Source organism: Anser brachyrhynchus (assembly GCF_964034855.1).
Source record: "Anser brachyrhynchus genome assembly, chromosome: 3".
Lineage (NCBI taxonomy): Eukaryota > Metazoa > Chordata > Aves > Anseriformes > Anatidae > Anser > Anser brachyrhynchus.
Window position 1 is genome coordinate 47,957,219 of NC_137696.1, and position 23,958 is coordinate 47,981,176.

Below are 23,958 nucleotides of genomic sequence, written 5' to 3' on the forward strand. Positions count from 1 at the left end.
CGAGCTGAAGGTGGCCGAGGGCTTTCCATTTATCATGGTGAATGCATTCTTCACATTATCAGCTCAGCCACGGGGGCTCCTCTGCTGCTCCGTAATCAGCTTAATCCCACGCTGCTGGCAGAGTGCACCTCCAAGTGCCTCCTGCATGATGTAACCTCACCCTTCATGGGGCCAGATGCAAGCCAGGATGGACAACACCTCCTGCCAGCGTGACAGAGGCAAACCCCATGCACCCCCTGAGCCATGCTACCATGCTGGTATAATTAAACCAATGGGTGTTCCTATTCCCAGGATCCATGTGGATCAAAGATTATTCCTCTCACTGTCAGGACAGTTCAATTTAAGGCATATGGGGCCGGCTAAGACAACTGAGAGACCCACCTGACAGAGAGCACCGAGCTGCAGCAACCAGATCACAGTCAGGCGTGCACCAAACTCTTAGTGGCAGTGGATGGCATGGCCCACTCTGCCAACAATGCAAGGAGCCATGGCTAACTGCCCTCAGCCTGAGCTGCTAAGGGATGTTCCTTCCATATAGATATCCAACACCCTGAGCAGTCACCCCAGGGAGGTGATAAACCATTCCAAAAAGGCAAATTTCAGGCTTGCTGGTCTAAAGTTCACCTTTGTTTTTCTCAGCTTGGTTAAAAAAAAAAATCAGGAAAGCTGAAAAAAGAATTCCTTGCAAGCTTTGGGAGTAGCATGGTTCTTGTGCTGAGCTCTTGAAAGACTTCTTTTTTTTAGTTTGCTTTTAATACAGTCCCTCCCCATAAAAGTGATGGAAAATCTCATTGAAAATGAAACAGCTTCATTTTCACCGTGTAATTTTGTGGCAGAAAATAACTTCTTTGTTGCTGATGACACTCAATGCAATTTGTTCTACATCGCCACCAAAACACAGCAAAACTAACTTCACCAGTGATACCAGCTGGCACTTGGGGCCTTGGTGTCTTTATCTCAGTTCTGCAATTGGATTCCCCCATGTTTCTGGTCATCTTCTGCCACGCTCTTCCAAATTCCAGCTAAAGCCCACAGACTACGAAGGTGGAGATGAAGCCTCGTGTTAAACCCTCTGGGACCTCTGGGTTGTTTTCTCCAAGTCTGTCTGGCATCGTAGTCACTGCTGGATCTACCGTCGTCTGCCAGCAAGAACCATGCCTGCCCCAGGTAGGACCAACCCAAGCCCAAGGAAGCAGGCTGGCAGCACAAATAAATCCCATAAAAGAACACTTTGCATCGGTAAAAGAGAGTCAGATGTTTTAAGGTGTGATACCTACCTGAAGAGCCAACTTTTGGAGGAATTAGTCATTCCAAGGCCAAGTTACGCAGGACACAATTAAAGCTGCCCTGGCTGCCTGGGGACAGGGTTTATGAATGACACCGGAGGTGGGGCCTTGCTGAGTCACCAGCTGGTCTTGTTTAACTTGGCCACAGCTATGGATAACCCCTTGTAACTTGGCCCTCTTTGGTAATTTCACACCTTTAAACAACTGCCTTTCTTTTGCTAACTTGTCCTCTCAGCTTCACTTCAGATTGAATGGTTTGGGTCTGCTACATTTACTTTTCCTTCAATTTTAAGCAAACCTATAAAGGGACAAGACTTTAATCACCTGCTTTCCACCTAGTGATGATTAAAGCTAAAAAGGACTCCTGGCACGATGCAAGTAGGAAAAATGTTTGCATTAGAGGCAGACACCTCATCCACTATTGTACTTTTGGTTTATAGCACACATACCAGAACTTGCAGACATCTGGAAATGCGCATTTTCCCAAATCAATTGCCAATAGCCCTGAACACACCACAGGCATGTCTACACTCTCCATTTTTGTCAGCGCTGCTTGTGAGTAAGCGAAATCTCACAGATCCCTTGGCATGACAGAGCACACAACTCTCAGTCCCTTTCATGTCTCCCAGTTAACACAGGGACAGCATGGGCAACAGGGCATCACCACCACAACCCTGGGGCAGGAGGACAGGGCTTAGGACCCCAACTTGGACCCATAAATGCTGTTGTGGCTCCATTATTTGTGCCCAACCAGGTATAATTTAATTTCCACTGGGAAATTTGTAGTGCCAGATCCCAAGGCAGAATGGCTGTTGGCTGTTCAAGCCTTAGCATTTCAGATGGGCTGCTTCCAGATTTCTTTGTGCAATTGTTTTCTGTGCTTTGCAACATTTACAGGGGAAAAAAAAAAGCAGCTTTTCATTAGCAATGTGATATCAACCTTAGCCAGCAATTTTCCACTTTGATCATACCGCAGTAATGTACTATGCTGTATTTGGATCTCTTTTGGGTGTTTACATATATTTATGCCATACTACACATAGCAGCTACAGTCAAATCTGAGGGGTTTGGTCCCTAAAGTGTTTCCTTTGGTGGTACTGCACTGAATTTGAAAACGGGCCTAATCAAGATCAGATTTCAGTTAAAAGCATAAGGGGCAGGGTTATGGCCTCAAGTCTTTTCTGGGATACCAGATCCACAACAGCACCCAGAAAGTATGCTCTTTTTGTCTGCCAGTCCTGCCTATATTGTCACACCAGGTTCAGCCAGAGCACCCCTAAGCACAGGTGCCTAGCCAAAATATGTGCTTTAGATAGCTGCTGCACATTGTGCCCACGTCCCAGCCCAGCTGTTTGAGGGACTAGACACCCGGAGCACTCTGTAGGATGCTTCTACTACAGGGTTTGGAAGTAGCCCTCTAAAGCCTTTGGATGAAACACGCTTCATGAAAATGAACAGAAATGGCTAAGAATATTTATTTAGTTGATAGCCTTTGAGACACTGTAAGTGAGGACCAAGATCCTGCTGTGCTAGCTGATGCACATGAATAGGGAAGCAGCAATTTGCATTTCACTCTTTCACAGGAATGAGAATTAAGGCAGCCCTTCCACAGTAATTTCCCTGACATGCTTGAAATGCAGATCTACTGACTTCTCTTTGCAGATTAGGAAATACCACTTGTGTCTCTATTTCAGTATGATTTTGTCCATTTATTTATTAGTAAAAATAGAAAGGATATTAAAAAAAAACATGGAATCCATTATTCTTTATATCTATCTGTCTGACTGTGTTAAGGTAAAAGGTTGTGCAAATAAAGATATTAAAAAACAATTATTGAAATCCTACAGGAAACCTTTTTTTTTTTTTTACAAAATTCAACAGAGATTAATAATAATAATAATAAAGTTGTGTTTCTTTTGCATTTTATAAGAAAAGCAACTTAGTATTTATGATATATGTGCCGTGAGACCTTAATCTCAATGATCCTTTTTTTCATGTATGAAGTCCTTGTTATTTTTATGTAAGTGGTATGTTGGTTGGTACACTTAGCAGCCAAAAATACCTCCTCAGACATGCTTTGGAGACAGAAAAGGATGGGATGGACTTTTTGTACAGCTTGATGGATGTCTTTGGCATTTCATACTGAACAGCAAACACTATAAATCATGTCAGCAGTACAGCCAGCATCCAAACCCCAAATGCACCAGAGCCCTAGGCCCAAATATCAGCCACCAGTCAAGAGCTCTTCTCTAAGCATATTTTGCTGGTAAGGGTGGTGGATGTGAAGAAGTAATGGATGGTGGGCTCGGCCTAAACATCACAAGGAGCAAAATACCCTGATACTCACTGGCAAATACTGAGAAACCAAGTTGTTGCATGCAAACTGTTATTGCAATTAATGGCAAATTTCATCATTTTCTGTCTGTCTAGCTGTCTTTAAACTTTGAACACATTGGATCACTTGAGTCCAGCTTGACCTAGGTCTCAGACAGTTAAAGTTCCTGTGGGTTTTGTGGAAACAGGTTAGCTGGATGGAAAGGAGTCCAAGTGCTCCTCAAGATAGAGGGGGAGGTTGCAGCATAAGGTGAACAGCTATTTGCTGTTTGCTATTTGCAGCTGAAAGATTCAAAGGGTCACACCCTACCCTCAGGAAGAAGAATTTGGATAGAGACAGTGGAATCAGTTAAATCACTGAATTTTTTAAAAGTTCATAACATACAGAAGGTGCAGATGGACCATGTGCTTTCTTGCCGCACAACCAGTGGAGACTCTAGTATTAAGATAACCTAATATTCTTGATATAAACTACTCCTGTCAGGTGCAGTAACCCAGCATCCAAGTGCTGGGCACTGATTTGCTCAGCAGTGACTACAGTGACTTTGCAGAAGCTGCTGCTATGCTGCATCAAGGACATACACCAAAATATTCCTCAAATGCCTTCTAGTCCCACTCTCGACATGTGCACTTGGTCTTCAGATCACAGGGGCCATCCCTGAAGGTTTTTAGACTCACAATTTGCATTTTCTTTTGCTGAACTCCGGAAACAATATTGAAAAAGCAATGAGTAGCCTAATGAAGCAGAGACCTGAGTTTTCAGGAAGACGCTACAGTTATCACAACCTTGACTATAATTGCACTAATAGCAATTACAGTTTAACATGCTGTATTTCACTAATTGCAAACCTTGTTTCCTCTATGAAAAAATTTTGGAGGATTTTAAGACTTCCTAAAGGGCTGTCAGTACAGCTTAACATCTGTTTTTCTTTCCTTAATTCCAAAAAGGCAAGTTGGCTTTATTCATACCTCAGCTAGGGGAGCAGGGTGTTCGTTCTCTGTGCCTTGAGTTACCCTGAATCCCAGGAGAGACAGAAGGTGTTGTGACGTTGTCTTTTCCGTCACTTTCTTCCTTCTTTTTTTTGCACTTGCTTAGTCCCTCATGAAGCTACATGGCTCTTACAGCCTGGCTGGGACTCCCGCTGCATGCATTCACAAATATTTTTATATATATGTTTGTGTATATGTGTGTGCACACCTCTTTTTGTGATGGCCCCACCGCCGTGGTAGCTGTGCACCCCACTCCAGGTCACCACAATCCCCTGCAGTGCTGGAAACTCCCCGTTATCCTGAAGTGACAAAAGTTCACTGTCAGCAATCGAAATTGCACCAGAAATTTTTGCTTGCACATTAAAAACCAGATTTACGCCCGCAGTGTTGTATCCCCAACCACCCCTCACCCATGATATGTCAATACCACTTCATCCTTTCTATTGCCCCCAAAATCCACCTGCAATTGCACGTAGGAGAGTGGTGGTGAGGTCCTTCTCAGCTTGGGTCATATCAGCCTAGGTACTGCCTCTCTGAGGGTCCCCAGCCACGCATTTCTGAAGCAACTGGTTTTGGTGGAATTATCCTATAATACAGCAAGACAGATAAGTGGAAAAAAAAAAAAAGGTGGTATGATACAAATCTCCTGTACTGAGGATAGATCCGGTCTCCAGATTCCTTAATGCATTTCAGCATTATTTACTCTGACATGACACAGCCTGCCAAGATAAGGTATTTTCAGTGAGGTGAGATATGTATTACCTCCAGAGGACTTTGCACCTCCCTGGAATTTATGTTCCAAACACCAGTAAAACAGAGCCATGTCTGAGATTTTAAACATTCGGTTAACATTATTTTTCATGTTCTTGGCTTTTTGAGTTCGGGCTGGGGCTAGAAACTCAAGCACTGAAACACATCAAGAAAAGTTGGTCTCATTGTTTATATGAGATTTGCCGTCCAAATTTTCAGACCAAAGGGGTGCAGGCATTTGTTACCTTACTTTCATAAACAAAATTAAACACCTACAGGGAATCAGAATTAGTTCTGAGAGAAAAAGAGAACAACAAAATATTGAAAAGTAGACAATAAGTCTCGGTGGGAGCTCAGGAGACACTTCTGTGTAAAGGCTTCTGTACAGGCCTCACAAAATGGCGGCTGTCCTGCAGCCAAGCCACTCACCTTGAAAGTTTCTGGGTTCAGTGCATCAGGGTTGAACAGTTACATTCGCTGTCAGCTCTCATCAACAACTGATGGCTTTCAGAAGGCCTCCTACCAAAGGGCCAGAGCCTCATCTGATTAGAATTAAGTTCTGGACAGTGAAACCTAGCCAGTTTATAACATCTGAGGGCCTTGTTCACAGCAGTCATGCCAGTTATTACATAAATGTGCCTTCAGTAAAGTAGAAGTTTTGTTAAAAGTGTAACTGCAGAGATTAAAGTAGGCAAAATATTTCAAAATGTTTAATATTTTATTAAATATTTCCCAGAAAATATTATTAGATGAAGTCAGGCTGGTTTTGGTAAGGTTTCAGTCTTTGTACAAGACCTTGTTATACTGCACTGGTAACCCTAAAGGTTTCTTTGTAATCAGGGAATCAAAGAGTTTGATTTATAGGGAATTAATTGTTTCACTCAAAGGTATGAGCTGAACGTGGGTCTTGCCAGAGCAATACTGCTCACCAGTTAGCCTCAGCTCAGCCTGTACTGGAGAACCAATCCTACTGGCTAAGTTACCTCCTCTCTTTTGTCCAGCTACAGAGGCTAAAGTTTCTCTATTTCATAATCACACTGAGTCAAAGCCTCGGAAGAACCCAGCCTCATCTGTGTCACACCACCTCTTCCCCCTTCAGCACAGGGGGTACCAGCTCTCGGGTGCCCACGCAGGCAGCCAGGCTGCCTGTTGGCACCAGGCAGCAGCTCTCTGTCCCCATACAGCCACCCCACTGTGTTGGTTGAGGATACACGTGCAGGCTCTCAGTTTATAGATGTCTGTCCTAGAGGCAGAAAGTGCCGCCTGGTGAGCCTCTCCAACCACCAGAAAGAGATTGATTTTTTTTTTAATTTTCTTTTTAAAAAAGACACACATTACATTTCTGCTTACTTGCAATCTGATCCCACACTGTGCAGCCTTTGAATTAAGCACCTCTCTGAGAAGCAACCGTCCTATTAGCATAATGTATAACATTAAAACATGGGGCTCTTCCCATGGAATGCTTTATTGTGTGCATTGTTCATCTTTAATATTCATGGCCAGATCTTTTTAGAACATCCTTTTGACAGAGTAGAGACGCCGAGATAAGCCGTTGGGATGGTGGTTGTCCTGGAAACAGCAAGATCCACTTATTTTTAGCACAGAAGTCATCCAGTTAAACAAACTACATTAAAGGAGCATCATGATTATGGTACAACAATAAAAAGGCGTGTGGCATATTTGGTCGCTGTGAGGGTGTGACGCTTCTTGCCCTGCTGTTGGCCCTCGCTGCCAGCAGCCTTGCCCCCACGCTGGCAGGACAAAGCGTGTGTGCCCTCTTCTTCTGGGTGAGGGTAGAAACCCAGGTGGGGTTGTAGGAGAAGCATAGCGTGTGCTTCCCCTCTGCCAGGCTGCAGCCGCCGTCAGAGGAAGGCAGTTGCTCTCGGAGGGTAAGGAGGATCCTCTTCTGTTCAACAGTGCAGCACAAAACAAAGGTGTACTTTTTCAGCAAGGTATGCTACCAGGAATGTATAGATGAGAAGGAGATAGGCCATGAAATATGGGCAACCAGAGCAGAAAGGGGTGTGTAGGGTGGGGGTTGGATGATCCCTTTATCCTCACTTCCTAGTGCTGACGGCCTCCATCCCTGCTGTGAAGGTCCCTGGTGGTCCCAGAGTGCCTGGGAGCTCCACCCAGAGGAGTGCCCCCACACCCCAGAGCCGAACCGCAGGCACAAGAACTGCACCACAAAAGTGTCTCAATAGGAAGGTTTCCTCCCCATCTGCGCTGGGGCAGGCCCGAACCACAACAAGCAGCGCCCTGCTGCTGATATTTTGATCCTTATCCTTCAGGATGCACAGCAAAGCCACAGGTGTATGAAACCAGAAAAAAGCAATGAAAGTTAACAGCAGCTTCTCCAAAGCTAATTGGAAAAAATCTTCGGGCCAGAATAAAGCTACAGTTACGGTTTAAAAGTGGTTCTTGCTTTGTCTAAGCCAGTTTGCCTGTTCTCATTCCTTCAAGTGTGTGGCAAGAAGGCCTGATGTGAAAAGAGACCTGCTAGCTTCAGCGAAAGCCGTGCAATCCTTACTACCATAAAGGTCCACCTGTCACAGTTTGCAAAACGTTGCACTCAGTCAGTGATGTTTGGATAGAAAAATGTCGGGTGCACCTTGGGAAGACTTTGGTATGGAGAAAAGGATAACTTTTAACTGAAGGAAGCATATAGGGAAAGGCATAGACACAGGGGGAGAAATGGAGCTATGGAGAGAGTCCATATACATGTGTATGGGGGAAATTATAGGTAGAAAGAATGGCTGCAAGAAGGCTTCGGTATATGCAGCAAGCTTGGCTATTAGCTCAGTAGTATGCACAGTCTTCCACCCAGTGCAGCTTGTCCATAGCAGGGCTTTTCCTTATACTGGAATTGAATTTGGGTATGGAGATGTGCAGAGAGAGAAAACCAAAAGCCATTACTCTTGCAGATAACATATCTTAGCTTTTCCTGTGCAGAATAACGAATAAATATGAAGGAAATCTCTGAGAAAGATGGACATAGTCCCTCCTTGTGGGTAGAACAGGAGGGACTCAAGGCTTCACTATGTTTGTTATATAAAAAAAAAAAAAAAGTGCATATCTGAAGTGCATCCTAACTTATTCTCAGATATGGAAAAATGACTCATTAGAAGTTCAGTGCCTTCCTGGCACCGGTTAAAGTGACAATTATAAATCCACTGGAGCAGAGTGACTGTTCTGGGATCAGCCATTCTAGCACAAGCCTCTCTCTCTGCTTTCAAGTAACAGCTCGCTCCCAAATAAGTCTAAAGAAAAACCTTTGTTGCTTCTTCAGCATACACCTGCCATAGCACTTCTGGTCTCTCACCTCAGGGAAGCGAGGTGACCTCCTGCAAGCAGAGACAGCCGGACAGGAGGAGGAAGGAGGACCAAGTTGTCTGGCCACTGCACACTGCACCCAAGGGGCTCTGACAACACCCTCTTAACACATAGGGTTGTCTTCTCCAGTCCTGGCAATGCCAGGAGAGATTAGATTTCACATTCGTCGTAGCACTAATGTTGTAGAAAATAACACTGTAATGCTTTAATTTATTTTGTTGTAGCTCTTGGAGGAGGTTTGAAATACAGTAGTGGACTGGCCATTGCACACTTCTGCTATCAGCAGGATGGCAAGCCGAGGGCTTGGTTGCAGGCTGGGGCAGCTAGACGTAGCCGTAGCTCTCCCCTGCCTGAAGGAGATTATCTGTCATTCCACCTGGAGGAGGTCACCAAATCCTCTCTGTCCTCTGTGTGAATGCAGGCACAGAGCACCACACGTGCTCCCTCCCAGGAGAGGGTTCGCAGACCTGCCCCACCACTCACCTGCAAACACCGCCTGAAAATCAAGGCTTGCCTTGCAGCACTGCAAGCAGCATGGCAAGAACAGCACCCCATCAGCTCCCGCAGTCCTGCTGGGCGTATGCCCAAAGCTCCCCGTGCAAATATGAAAGCCCTGAGTGTTGCTGGCTGCCTGTCGATCCAGCGACGCTCCTCTCGCCAGCTCTGGCTTCACAAGGTAGGCTCGGATATCTCTGGGCTGGGTGTCCCTCCTTTCCTCCTGCAGGAATGTGCTTCTGGGTGCAAAAGGCGTCAGGCAAAGCCAAACCACCACAGCTCCGCTATCTCGTTTTGTGGCTACAACTATTTGTTAAAAAAGTTTCCTTTTTTCTTTTACTCATAATAAATGGTGTTCATTTGCAAGCAAGAATTTCTAGGTAATTCCCGTCTCTCCAGCTTTTAGGTACTTTCTCCTCTTAAAAAGTCTTGGTTTTGCATTCTTTGTGCTTTCTTTTTTCTCCATGTGTCTTTCTTCTATTTTTCCACTTTGTCAGATGGGGCTGGGGGAAGAAAAAGAGGGAAAAAACAAGCACAAAAGTGAGGGAAAAAAGGAAAGCACCTTCCCCAGTATTTTTATTACTTTGAACTCACCCAGTATATTCACTGATTTTTCTTAATTAAAACCCCAGTAAAGTGCATTATTCTTGTTTTTTAAACAATTCCTTACAGCTTTCTCCCTCCCACCCTTCATGGCTTTAGCACAAACAAATCCCATGCATGGATGTTTGGCTTTGCTGGGCTCTGACCATGGCTCAGCAGCCTGGGGGCAAGCGCTGGCCCCATGGTCAGCATCACAACCAGCTGCCGCCCTGGCCCCAGGTGCTGCCGTGCCCTTTTTGGCTGCCAGAAGCCGTGTCAGATGGTGGTAGCTGTCAGCCACGAGTAACCACAGCTGGAGTCCAGCCCCTGACCCGTAAGTCACTGGTCAATCCATTAAGCCGCGCTTTCCTCCTGCAATCAACTTTTTAATATCTCAGCTTTTGAGTGAAGATAACCGCGTTAGCCCTAACACACACAGCAGGACGTGTGAGGAGCTATATTTGCCCTTTCTCTGCATTTGGGCAAGAGAAGGTGGAGAAACAATGGAACACAGTGGGTCGAAGCCCTCTGCTATCTGGCCCACTAACCTGACCCCGACTGCATAGAAACAAACAAGCAAACAAAGCATGGAAAGAGGGAAGGATTCTTTCCTATGGTATCTTGCATTTTCGTTCCGTGAGTCAGAGATAAAAGCAACTGGAAGGGAGCGCACAAGTTCTTTCAAATCTTCCTTTTGAGGAACTGTCTCCAGAAGCCTTGATTTCACTCTGGTATCTCCAACAGGAGTGCAGGGTACTGTCACATCGTGTTTTCTTTGATAATTGGAACGGGGAAGTGAAAGGTAAACCAGGCCTGCGCGTGAACACCTTGCTGGCTGGGATATCCCCACTTCACCTTGGGCGGGCAGACTCCTCACCGGTGTAAAGCAGCCCTGCTTCAAAGGACCTCTGCTGTTTTCCATTATCTGCATCTCCAGCTGATAGCAGCGGCTAACCAGATTAGGGTGGGGGAAAAAAAAACAGCACCCACAACAGAGGGGGCACCCACCCCAGGCATGCACGCGTTGCAGACACGGGCCACAGGTGTTGTGTGAGACAAGAGGGCGCTACCTTGCATGCTCCACGCAGCAGCTCCTACGAGGCAGCAGCACCCGGGATGCCCTTCAGATCTGCTGCTCAGGTGGCAACAGGACAGCTACCGGCGACAGCCACACGCTCCAGCCCCCAGGTTGCGGTCCTGTGGTGAGCTGCCTTCAGGAACTGGGCAATTTGCCGCCCCACGAGAAAACAAACCCAAGGAATGCGAGCTGTCACTTTGGGAACCCCGGCACAATGGAGCTGCCCGAACCATATGGGAGAAATTACTTTTTCATGCCAGTAGCAGTCCAAAATGCATGGACCTTTCAGTGGAGCATAAAGCAAACTTTTGTCTGATTTTTTCTGTTTTATTTTAATAACAGACTTCAAAAAATGCAAGGCACTTCCCTCCTTGAGAACATATTTCCTTTACATTTAAGTACAACTAAAGACTGCTGACACTAAGTATGTGTAGGAACCAAACCACGTCCTCCCTTTCCGCCCCCCCAAAAAAACCCTCCTACTCATTTTTGTAACCCAAAATCTCTTGTCTGAAAAACTCAGGTTAACTTTCCTTAATCCTCACATTCCAGGGTGTATTTACAATTGGGGTAGTATTGGAGCAAAATGACTGAAAGATCAAGCAAAGAGCCATTATATATACACACATATGTATGTGAGAGTGTGCTTATAGCTATATAATTCTCTGTAAAAGATACCGCTTTTCAGATTACCCAGAAATTGGTTAAATGCCTGGAAAATATTCTTTCCAAGTTTTCAGGCTGGCCTCTGAAACTGCACAAACAAATCTTGTCCCATTGGAGCTAGTGGAATAATTCATGTTTGGCTTGGACTCTGTCTGCGGCATGCATACGAACTCATACGTGCAGATACTTGTCTGAGACTGTGAGCCAGGTAGATAACTGTGCAAATTTCTTATTTGCATGTGATCTTGTCCAGCTGGCCCACAGCATTTGCGTAGGCTGTACAGGCAGACATAATCGCTGTATGCACTCTTGCTTTTGCTGCCCCGTTTGGACAGAGGTTCACTCCGCAGCACACAGGGCTGTGGAGCTCTCAGGGACCAGCGCATGCAGTCGTGGCACCTGGGCGCATCACAGAGAGGGCCCTTCAGGCTCTTTTGGTGGTGCTGCCATGACACGAGCATGGGGCCCTGCCAAATGTCCCTCTGATCGCATCCTGACTGCAGCCTGGGGCAAGACCCGGGCATGTGCACTCTCTCTGTATCCCTCTCCCACCTCCTTCCCCAGTGCCCCATAGAAGGGCTTCCTGGCACATCCCCACCGACCAGCAGGGAATTACCACTGGATCACAGAAGGTCTGAGGTTGGCAGGAGCCTCTGGAACCCACCTGGTCCAACCCCTGCTCCAGCAGGGACACCCACAGCAGGTTGTCCATCTCCAGGTAGCTTGTGAAAATCTCCCAGGAGGAGACCCCACAACTTCTCTGGGCAACCTGTGCCAGGGCTCAGCCAGCTGCACAGTAAAGAAGTGCTTCCTGGTGTCCAGAGGGAGCCTCCTGTATTCCAGTTCGTTTCCTCTTCCCCAGGCTGAACAGTTCCATCTCTCTCAGCCCCTCCTAGGGGAAGTGCTCCAATCATCTTTGTGGCCCTAAGCTGGACTCTGCAGTATGCCCACATCTCTCGTGCTGGGGAGCCCAGAACTGGACACAGCACCCCAGGGGTGGCCTCACCAGTGCTGAGTAGAGGGGGAGGATCACCTCCCTTGACCTGCTGGCAACACTTTGCCTCATGCAGCCCAAGATACCATTAGCCTTCTTAGCAGCAAGGGTACGTTGCTGCTTCATCTTCATCTTGGTGTCCACCAGGACCACCTGGTATTTTCTGCAGACTGCTTTCCAGCTGGGTTCCCCCAGCATGTCCTGGTGCCGGACTTTGCACTTCTTGTCAAACTTCGTGAGTTTCACCTGCTTGAACCCAAACTCTGGGCTTACCCCACAGCACCCCAGAGCTAAGCTCAGAATTGTGCCTAGGACTGGTTTCAAGGATGAACGATCAGGGCAATTGCACTGGGCCGTGGGCCTTGGTGGGTTTCATTAGAATAGGATAAGGAACAGGCCAAAAGAGCCAAAATGAGGGCTAATACCGGACTAGCCCTTGACTAAAACCCTGCCCAGGGTCACCTGAGGCACTGCTTGTACCTTGTTACCCCCAGAAACTGCCCTGAAGTCAAATACCCTGAACTGTCAGGCAGTGATGTGGGAAAGAACTTGCTCCACAAGTGGGGCTTGGGCTTTGCTAATCCACTGAAGCCCAGACATGCACTGATGCATCTCAGGAGGCTTGCATCATGATCCAGAGCATCTCTGAGGGCACTGGCATGCTACAGCTAATTCAGGAGCACTGATATCCTGACTTCATGTAAAACAGACTGAAAATGGGAGGTGCAGAAGGGATGAGGGAAAGAATAAAATCTGTGTGCAAGGAAAAGTCCTTTGGGGACTTTTGTCCTGAGAGTCACTGCTGCCAGTGGAGTGAAAAATGAGGGGGAGAGCAGGCAAAGATAATCATATACTAAGCATGAGAGGGCATAAAGCAAGCAAAACCTGTAAAACTGTAACACTCAAAATAGAATTTGTTTGACTTTCATTTTAAGTGACTAGATTTTACCCATTGTCTCCTTCCGGCTTTTCATAAACTCCCATGACATCGATTGATGGAGACACAGAGGATTAACTTTCAGACAATGAGTTGCAAACTTCAGTCACTTTGTAACCACTTAAGCAGATAACTGTTTTTATGTAGGGCAACTGGTGGGGAAAATGTGTCACCGTCTCCTTCCCTGCTTCCTTTGAGTGGTAAGATGAGACGCAAGCACACTCCCAACCCTGGGAGCTCAGCCTCCCATCCCCATGCACCAGGGCAGCCTGGGTCAACCCCACAAAAGCCAAAAGCTCTTGGAAGCTGGAGGCACGTCCCAAAGTCGCAAAAACATGCTTTTCTTAAATGATCTAAATCCCCACTCAGCAACCTAGAAAGATTTTTCCAGGCTCACCTTGAGTAATCTCACTTGCTCTCTTTCATCTCTAGGGGAAAGCAGCAGGTCAGCTCAGCATAGGTTTTGGCTCCTCTCTGGCAGGAGCCTGGCTGTACCACCGTGGCATGGCAGCTAGCAGAGGCTGGTGCTCTGCCTGCCCATGGAGTGGGATGGCAAGTAAATCATGAGACTGTAAATCATGAGAATGGAGCAGTTTCGTACTCTGTGTCCAGCCTGCTGCCCCCAGTTGGCTCGCAGTAGAGCGAGTCTGGTGATTCAGTAATCTGTTTGCCATGCATTTTTTGAAGCAGGAACACAACTTAATTCCCTTCAAGGAGATCAAAACCAGGAAACGTTTAAGTAGGACTTCCTGCCCAGTGTGAAATACAAATTCTTTTCATCATGGAAAGCTAACTGAGCTTAAACAATAGCATAATGAAAGTGGTTATGCAATGAAGTTGCAGGAGATCAAAGCTGATTTTGGTTTTTAATTAAGATAACAAGGTACCTGGATTAAGGACACTAGTGGTAACCCACTGCCTAACTGCCTAAAGAAACACAAACACTTCCCCATTAATTTGCTGCATGCACAGAAGAGAATTTGCCCATTCTTACAGTCAGGATTTGAAACCGGGAAATGGACTGCTTGAATTCATCTAGATCAGAAGCCTTTTATTCAAGAAGGGAGAGGATATCACAAATCTTGCTGAACATTGCCTCCTCTCCCCTCTGTCTCTTTTGGTCACTTCTGCTGCCAATTCCTTTAAATACGTGCGTGTGTGTGTACCGAGAGGTTGTCTGTCCGCCCAAAAAATCCTGCGTTTCCTCTTCCACCCACGTGGCTATCTAAAATTCACAGTCTTGTAGGTTGTTCCAGTTAGGAAGAAAAGTCAGTTCAGGACTCAAGTAGCTTTTGGAAGCAACTTCGTCTATTTGCAAAGGAGAGACAAACCCCTGTGTGACACAGCAGGAGTCAGGCCATGGGAGCAGGCTTCTCTCTTCCCAGCTCCCTGCTGTTTTGGCCGAGCCCCCCACCCCAAAGCCCCCACTCTCCGGGCTTTCCCCAGGGCCACACACCATGCTACCTCTGGTGTTTGCCTTCGCTGGTTCTGCTCCTGCTCCCTGCTTCCCCGCCTTCACACCCACGCTCACCTCTTCTCAAAACAGTTCTGCCCCAAAACTCCCCTTCCCGGAGCCCAGGCACTCCTGGGGAGAACAACGAGCCCGTGGTTTGGGCAGAGGCTTCTGCACAGGGTGGAGGTTTAGAGCAAGTCATTATTGCGCCGTCTGCTTTCCCAAGCTGATCGTAGGGGCTTTTTGAAGGAAAAAAATGAGAATGGGTGTTAATCTGGGGTCTACTTTATTAGAAAAGTTATAAAACCTTTCAGGAAAGCCCTACAGAGCAGGATAGGGCTGAGGCCAGTGGTTTCTGTAGAGGCTCGGAACATTTACAGGACCATGTTAGGAGTGAATATGGTTGTTGGAGATGAAAGAGAGTTCGGCCAGACTACCACCACACGACTGTCAGAGAGCTTTATCTCTTCTGCAAGGTTGCGTGCACCACCCGTACATTTCAGCAGTGGGTGTACCGCTCCTAAGAACTTTGGAACGGTTCATTAAGCTCGCAGGAATGTTATCATTTTCCATAAAGTTTGATAGGATTTTCCAGGACCTGTGATGCTTCAGCGTAATGCATTCTTGGCTATCAACAGCCATCTTGGGCCCCAGGAGAGTGCTCTGCAGGAACTACAAAAAGGTTTTAAACATACATTTTGATTTATGGCAATAGTGAGTCCCCCCCCCCCCATGTGATTGGGGTGGGGATCCAGAACATATTTCTGCACTTCACTTAATTTCCACGTTCCCTTTCCCAAACACTTTTGAAATCATGTTGTTCGCTCAGCCTTAACTTTAGGTTAACCTGTGCTCATACCAGGCTGTTGTCTCCTGCCCTGTCCTGCGAAGAGCTGCTATCTCCGATCTTTTTAGTTTCACCCTGTCTTTTTTTGAGTGAGTATAGCACTTACTTGCAGCCTGATCTGTAGTGTGCTGAAGGTAGTGGGAGCCTCTCAGTGGCCTTGGGATCTGGTGGTTACAGACCCAGCTGTAGCAATCAGTGCCTGAAGTCTCACATTTAATCACAGACGGTTGGCAAGGGCAGGCTAACCTTCACTACACCTCACTGCTGGTCTGTGAATGCCTTCTTTGATCTTGAGAGGACAGATCAATCTATAAACTTTTGGGGACTTACACCCTCGTGCTTCCACCCTCCAGTGAAACGTGGGTGCAGTGCTGGCAGTAGGGACAATTATTGTCTCGGGTGAGTATGGAGACCTCCTGCAATACCACTCTCAACCCTGGGTATCGCAGGGCACAGACCCTCATCCCCATGTCCTGGAAGCACTCTTTGGGGTTTTATTCTGTGCCATAGCTTAGAAACAGTCTGCAGAACAGGTACCTTGATGCCCTTTAACCTAGGACAACATTTTCCCCTCTCCCTTTTTTGAGCCACAGCCTGGCAATTTATCCATTTCCAGCCCTGTACCAACAGACAGGTCTGCTCCAGCTTCTGCTCTGGGTCATAAATCCAACCACCTGCACCTAAAAATGGGATGTGTCCCTTATCTTATAACCTGCAGGGACTAGCTCTGAACCACTGGCCCAAGGGTCTGTATCTTACTATCATTTCTTTGAATCTTCTAGGCATGTTTCTTCTGCCCATTACTAACAAAGTTTTACATTTTATTGCTGCAAAGCATTCACCCTGGAAATAAATAAAGAAATAGAAAGCTGAAAACATCGCGGTCAAGCAAGAGAGATGTTTTTAACCATCCCCAAAGCGACATCTTTGTGTTTGTGAGTAAGGAGGCTTCCAGCAATCCAGGAGTCTTTGTGCAGAGCCCTGTGAATAAGCAAACTGCAGATCAATACCGGCCACAGTGTGCATTACTCATTAGCATGCGGGGAGCTGGGAGAACAGCGATGATATCAAACATCAGCCCCCCCATCCCGTTCCACTGAACAGAGCCTACTGATAGGGCAGTATGTGCTGCCAACAGTGAGTCATTCATCGCTCTGTCCTGCTTTCACAACAGCGTGATTCAGTGTTTGCAAAGGAAAGTCCTGACTGCAAACATTGCCCTCTTTCAGGCACCGCTCGCCCCGTTGCAACATACAGCAGAGCTTGTGCTCCGCATGACATTTGCCAGGATGGTAAACCAGTGGAGGCAGAGCATCCCCCTGTGATCTGGAGGTCTGTGCAAAGCAGGGGCAATCTGGAGGGGGAGCATGCTGTGAAACCAGTGCCTTTCCATGCTGGACCTTCACCCCCTCCCTGCTGCCCCAGCACCAACCCCAGCAGAGAAGCCCAGCTGAGCATGGAGCCTGCCAAAACCGGGCTGAAGCTCAAGCAAGTTTCAAGCCAGAAGGTGAATTTTCTAGTTGCCAGCCTTACAGATCTAGCCTGGGGAGAGGGAAGGAATTAAGCAATGCTGTGTCCTTCCTGCCTCTTCAGTTTCCAGAAGTTGCAGCTCCATGACTGCACACTGACAGTTTTGCTGATAAGGCAGAAAAGAGTGGGACTCACCTTGCTTTTCCCTGACCACAGTGGGACTCACCTTGCTTTTCCCTGACCACAGTGGCTTCCTCTTGCCAGCAAGAGTGAAAACCAGCAGTCAGAGTCTCTCAGGGTGCAGGTATGCTGATCGAAGAGATGCCTCTATAGCAGGGAAGGTCAGCTCCATAGGATCAGCAGAACTGGTGTGTGGCTGTGCTTAAAATGACAGGAGCTATAGTAAGCCAGAAAGGGCTTGGGAGGTGGAGGCTCTGACTGGAACAGGGTTCTTTAGGCTGAGGAAAGATTTAGCTCCTAATCAATTTCCTGATCCTTCTTAAGGCCTTCTATACTCTACTTGCTGTTTCTGTAATTCTTCCATTGGCTTTCCTACAGCCAGCAGCGTCAGGCAGAAATGCAGCTACAGTAAGTGTGGCCTCTTCCCATCCAGGACATGCACAAATCCTAGATTTTATTTGTAAGGTAATTTAAAAGTCAAATAAAATGTTTTCTAATAAGTAAACGACCAGTAAAAATATATTCTATTTTTCTTTTCTTTTCTTTCCTCTTTTTTTTTTTTCTTTTTTCAAGTGGGAGTAATGAATGCTTTTCCGATTTAGAGATACAGCCAGAGCAGGTATAAATCAGCAGAGTCCCACTGACATCTATGGTGCTTTGTCAATCTGCACAAGTTGCAGATAAAGCCTTTAATGTTTCCACAGGGCAGATTTATCAGGCTCCTTGTGGGCTTGTGTGAGTTAACAAAACGAGCTTTCTAGCAAAGTCATCTATCACTTGGCTATCTACAGTCACCAGCGTGCAGGTAAATCACCAGGGCTCTGCTACCAGATGTTAAAAAGGCAGATGACCTCCTTGTATATTCCACACATGAAAAGAGCTCAGTAAATTATTTGACTTTTAAACAATAATATTCAACAATTTACTACAGAGCCCATTAACTGGATGAGGTGTTAACCTGGACATCCTGACCAAATTCCAGCTGGGTTAATTATATGTTGCCTTAGCATTCCCCTCTCTTTCAGTTGTGACAGTGTTCAATGTTATTTTTTGCTCTCCCCCTAAAGATTGTGTTTGAATCCTGCTGTTGCTGTGTTGCACACCAAAGGTGTATGTGCTACAACTGCAGATGGAAGATCTCTGTATATAGAGTTTTAAAGGCACTCAAATGCATTCCTTAGGAGAATGGGAGCTCTAATGCATGAAAATGATTATTTTTATTGGTTTTATTGATGCTATTATTGTTCCTGCTGTTTCAGATACTATTTACTACTACATTTTTTTGTCTTGTCAAGTCCTGAAATACAGATTCGGATTAGCATTAAAATTAGAACCTGAATTTACCCAGAGTGATGTGATGTTCAGATTTTGGGTCCCAAATCAGATCAATTTTAAGGCAAAACCTTGATTGGCAAATCCATATTGAGATTACAGTGTGAATTCCCCAAATTTTGTGGGCACCACCTGCTGCTAGAGTTGTGAGTAAGGCTTACTTCAAGTCAGGATTAGACCAGAAAAAAAATCAAAACAAAAACAAAAACAAAAAAAGAGAGAGAAAGGGAGAAAGAAACGCTAAGAACTACTGCACTGGAAAATCTTACTGATGTTACTTAGGGCTTGTCATAGAAGGCATAATCAATAAATACTCTGTTTGCAATTGTTCTGTGAAGGCTGTAGACCAGTAATTCTACATGATTCTCTTTAAGTTTTACGTAGAGTTTTCCCTGAGTACCTCCCTCATTCCTGTGTGTACCAAATAGTTCTTATTCTTGGCTCACAATAAGAAACATCAAAAGACAGAAGCAAGATGAGGAGCAAAGTTCTCTTTGCTAAGGGCACATGCTGTGGCCGTGAGGCTGGGCTGTGGGTGAGACCTGGAAGGGAAGGACTCACCTGAATTATCAAGTAAGTAAACTGTCTTGATAAGAAGAAATGCCTGTGATCTCTCAATCATACTGCTAGGTTGATTCAAGGGCCTAAAACTGCTGAAGACTTTTCACCCAGCTTAAGGTACACTCTGTACAGTTTAATACAAAGACAGTGTATTTGAAAGAAGAAGAACAGCTGAATTTTTTGTCAAAAAAAAAATAAAAATCTGCAGCCTATGGTAAATTTATGAGAAGGAGCAGTAAGTAGCAGAGGACAAAATTCTGCCTAGCAGGAGTATGGAGCTCTTGTGAATGTGCTGCATACAGACACCATGCAAACCATTTGCTCATATTCACCAGGAATATCCTGCACATCAGTACAACCTTGGCAAGGTCAATTTCAACTTTAGAGCATCCACCCAACAAATGGATTTCATATTACTTGGCTAATCATACACAGCTACCCAAATGCAACCTGTCGACTTAATTAGCAAAATGGAGCTAGCTGACTCTGTTCAGTTCTTTCCCCCCTTGCTGAGCCTATGACCATCAGCAAAGTGCAGTCCAGGTAGGAGAGGAGCCAGCAGGACAGTCTGCACCAGCCTTTTTATCCGAGAGGACACAATGGGCTTTGACTCCTCACAATACATTTAATATGCCACATATTAACTTCTGTCTTGGGCTTTTCTATAATTTAGTGCTAATTCAGAGCAGGAGAGCTGACTGCTAGGTACCTGTCCCTCTCCAAGGGGATGCAGGTCCTCATTTATTCCACAGGGACCAACAGCCAGCCACCACCCTGAAGTATTCTTGAAGGGATATAGGATTAAACTGGAACATCTGCTAGCACAGAGCCCATGGTTTCTTTTGCCTGCACAACACCTCGTACCAGAAAGCCCTGTTTCCGTAACCCCCCAAATAATTCTGACCACTGAAGACTCATATTACCAACGTGGCCAGCACCATATAACCATATAACCCACCAAGCGCTATTCTTTCTCCTCTCTTTTGCTCAGTTTCAACAGAGTTCATAAATTCTAATAAAAAGCCAGCTGTTCCAAAGTGTGCATAGCACATACCTGGCAGGCAAAGGTTCACATTCTGCTCCTTGCATGCCTATAGATAGTACAGGAAAAGAAAGTGCCCCAGCACCATACACAAGCCTGTAGCTGTGAAATTTTCAGCTACTGTTCATCCATGATGTGGTTTTCCTCACCATGACATTGAATGTGTTCTTTGCTACAGTAGAGAGAGTTTACTTTCAGATGGTAGTGCTGCTGTACCTTCAGTCTTCTCTAATTATATTCTATAAACTGAGTTATTTGCAAGAAATTTCCATAACCTCCCCTTCTTCCCCCTCTCTGCCTACGTTTACTTCAGCCTCTCAACTGCTATATCATTTGGCCACAAAGGCACCAGTTTGCTAATCTAGTTTCATGGTCTGATAGACCTGGACAGTGATCAGTTTGCTTCCAAGGCCTTTCTGCAAGAGGGAAAAGAGCTTTGATCCTTATTGACAACTCAAGCTAATAGGATTGTTCTTCTTATGCCTCAACCAGATTGTCACAGTATCCTCATGTGATAGTCTGCAGTAAATCCCATTCCCAGAAATTTAAGCTGCTGGCCTCTGGATCCAAAGCCATTAACTTTGTGATGATTAATGGGCTGACAATACAGTCCCCTTCTACATAAAATTCAAAACAAAAACAGGTTGGCAGACATAGCCTCTCTCCAGGGCTAGCGGACCCTTTGTGTAAATACCATGCACCTCTTAGCCTGAGCTATGAGGTAATGGAATATTTGAAAGACCTGCTGCAAAGAGACGAATTTGGGACATCTTATCTAAATGTCAGGAAGAGGATTTAGTGATATCCCTTAATCCACAAGGCATGAGATGAGAGGGTACCAAGAGAACAGTGCGTGGGGGAAGACCATGATTTGGAACCATTCCATTGCAAACTTATGTGCAGACCTCCCCATCTCCTCTCATTTGTGCTTCTTTCACTCCATGCTCTACTCACAAGGAAGGCAGCTGCACACCGAATTGCAAGGTGCTCCAGAGCCCATGTGAAGGACAGAACATCTCATTGCTTGGCATGAAGAACATCTCATTGCTTGGCAGGACTGCGATGCTCAAAGTCACTAAGCTGTCCAAAACAAATACTATTGGATGGGGCTTGATGGAGATGGGCTGGGAGGGAACATACTATGCAAGAGACCATCAACGTTCATTTTATTTTATAATAGGGATATATAAAAAGGCATCTGCCCTTAGCCCTAAACATCTTTGGTACAAATTAAACAACATCAACATAAATATGAAGAAAATGACCCAGCAGCTGTTCTGCACCCCAAAGCCAGAAAATAATAGGCAAGGACAGAGCCAAAACTTCGCCATGCATTTTGGGCATCCTTCAGTGTCTGGCATCCACCTTGCTAAAACTGTTTCTGTACTCAAGAAAGCAGGTCCTGAGTGACCCAGGGATTCTGGGGAGAGCTAGCAGCCTTGCAAGCACCACCTCAAACTAATAGAAAGCAGAAGATGAGCACTGAGACACAGCCCCACTTGTCCATTTGGTAACTGGTGTGCTGCATTGTCTCTGCCTTTGTAAGTCTTCGGGTTTGTTAAAGGCTCAGTCTTGCATAAGGCATGCCATTGTTAACACAGAGGGGATGAAACCCTTCAGGCAGGTAGCAGGGTTGCTACCAGAAAGACATGGTTGCATGTGTCCAGTTTTAAAAGGACTGCAAAATTAGTAGCTGACACAAGAGAAGCCTAACTGATCCTGGGTAGGATGTCAGGGTCTTCCAAAAAGCTTGTGGTTTATTAAAGTAGGGTCTACACTGGAACAAAACCACCTTGATCTCAAAACGCCTTCAGGTAAAGCCATGAAACCGGCCTCGCCCTCAGCAGCCTCACCTTTGCACTGAGGCCTGCCACGAGAACAGGCCTGGGGTGACACACAATGACGGAGGGGCTGGGGAGTGCTGTGAGGACATCTCAGCCCCTCAGGAAGAGGTGGCACCCCAAACCCAAACAAGAGCTTTGGCTACAGCACGTCCCTATTCCGCTGTCTTCAAAGGTTGGCCTTCCTGAGCCACACAAAGGAAAATGTATTTTCATGTCAGCCTGTTCTTCTAAACATTCAATTACCCTGTCAAATACCAAACACCTCTTCTTTATGGGAAATTCCTCTGGCAGGCTCCACCTCTTCCTCCTGCCAACTGCTCCTTGCTTTGTCCTTTTAAAGTGGGGCTAGAGGCAACAGTTTATGCCCTTACTTGTTAGCAAAGGCAATTATGACCACCTTCTGTGAGCAATTACCCATTCCTATCTGTTTCCTACAAAAACCTAAATTTTATACAATTACAGGCTATCCAGCAACCCTGACGCTGCTGGGATGCACAGCAGAGCACTCAGCACAGGCCCCATTTCAGGCAGTTAAATGCTGTATATATTACTTCGTGTTGTCTGTCAGACCAGAAGTGCCATTGGCAACAGCCCGGGGGCTGGGAGAGCTGCCCCCTTCCTCTCTTCCCTCCTCACACGATCTCCCAAAAGCCACACCAGGCTCCTGAGCAGACGGTGTGCCTACCTGTGACGAGTGGGCCGTGGCTTCCCACGTACCTACAGAGCACCTGCCTGCCAAGACCTCCAGGCTGGTCAGGCATCTCTCTCGGTTTTTCACATCTCCCTGTGAGTTTAGCGGCCCTGAAGCACTTCTGGAAATGCCTAGCTAGGCCTTGCCCAAGACTGAATTTGGGGACCAAGTTCCAGCAGGTGGCTGACCTGAGGTGCGGGAGACGTAACAGGTTTCTTGGTCTTGGTATAACACTGAGCAATGCCTCCCATAAAATGGCAATCATTATTAGAGATATCAGATCCGATTCTGATCTCAGCCTACTTGACTTATTACTTATATCTGCCTGTAGTGAACACAAAATGCTCCCTCCTCTGAAAATCAATGCCCCCCTGCCTGCTCTTGTTTAGGCTGAAACCACCAACCCAAGGACACAGCCCATGGGCTCAGTTGAATTTGTACATGGTTTTTACTGAGGAGAGTTTAAAGCGAAAGGTCTGAACTCTGAGCCCAAGCCCCTGGTGTAACACAGGGATAATTTCACTGAAATCAAGGCATGACATAGATGGGAAGCAAATTTAAAATCATAATTAAACTGTACATCAAAATGGCACTCACCCGTGAAGAAGCAACAGCAAGTCAAATTCCTAGTGAGCTGCAGTGGTGCCCCATTCGTTCTTCACATCTGCCATCTGCATCAGGTCTTTGTGAATAAATAAATCCTGCAAAGGACAAAAATTGTGGCACTCATACAAACGTCCCTTTGGTGTCAAGGGTTGTGTACATGTCAGAAAACAAACTAATGGTTCTGTGGAGGGAACATTTTCTGTGGGCTGACAAAGCAAGCTGCTCTGTGAGCAGCAGCGCTGACAAAATCCAGTCTCCCACAGACTGATGCCTTGTGGCCATACTTTTTCACTGCAGTAACCTCTGGGCCACTCAGCAGGCAGAGCTGAACAGATAACGCCGAAATCATGCTGCAGCTTTGCACCAGTTTTGAGCATACCATGTAACTAGTGCCTGCTGAATAACCATCCGTTTCCATGAAATGTGCAGGAATGTAACGCCTTATTGTTATCTACCCCCTACATCAAATTTCGACTACATTAGTTAA

General features: G+C 46.1%; 1 long non-coding RNA gene across 2 annotated transcripts in view; it reads right to left on the reverse strand.

Moving 5' to 3' along the window:
* Positions 1-23,202, reverse strand: part of LOC308191518 — a 30,331-nt gene extending 7,129 nt beyond the window's left edge. The window contains exons 1-4 of one of the 2 annotated variants that reach the window (XR_013948094.1): positions 17,442-23,202; positions 13,843-15,570; positions 5,038-9,691; positions 1,278-4,909 (exon numbers count right to left, since the gene is read on the reverse strand). This is a non-coding gene — a long non-coding RNA (uncharacterized lncRNA). Of the gene's footprint in view, positions 1-1,277; positions 9,692-13,842; positions 15,571-17,441 lie in introns of both variants that reach the window. The other variant, XR_013948093.1, reaches the window with a different exon arrangement.
* Between the last annotated feature and the right edge of the window lie 756 nt (positions 23,203-23,958).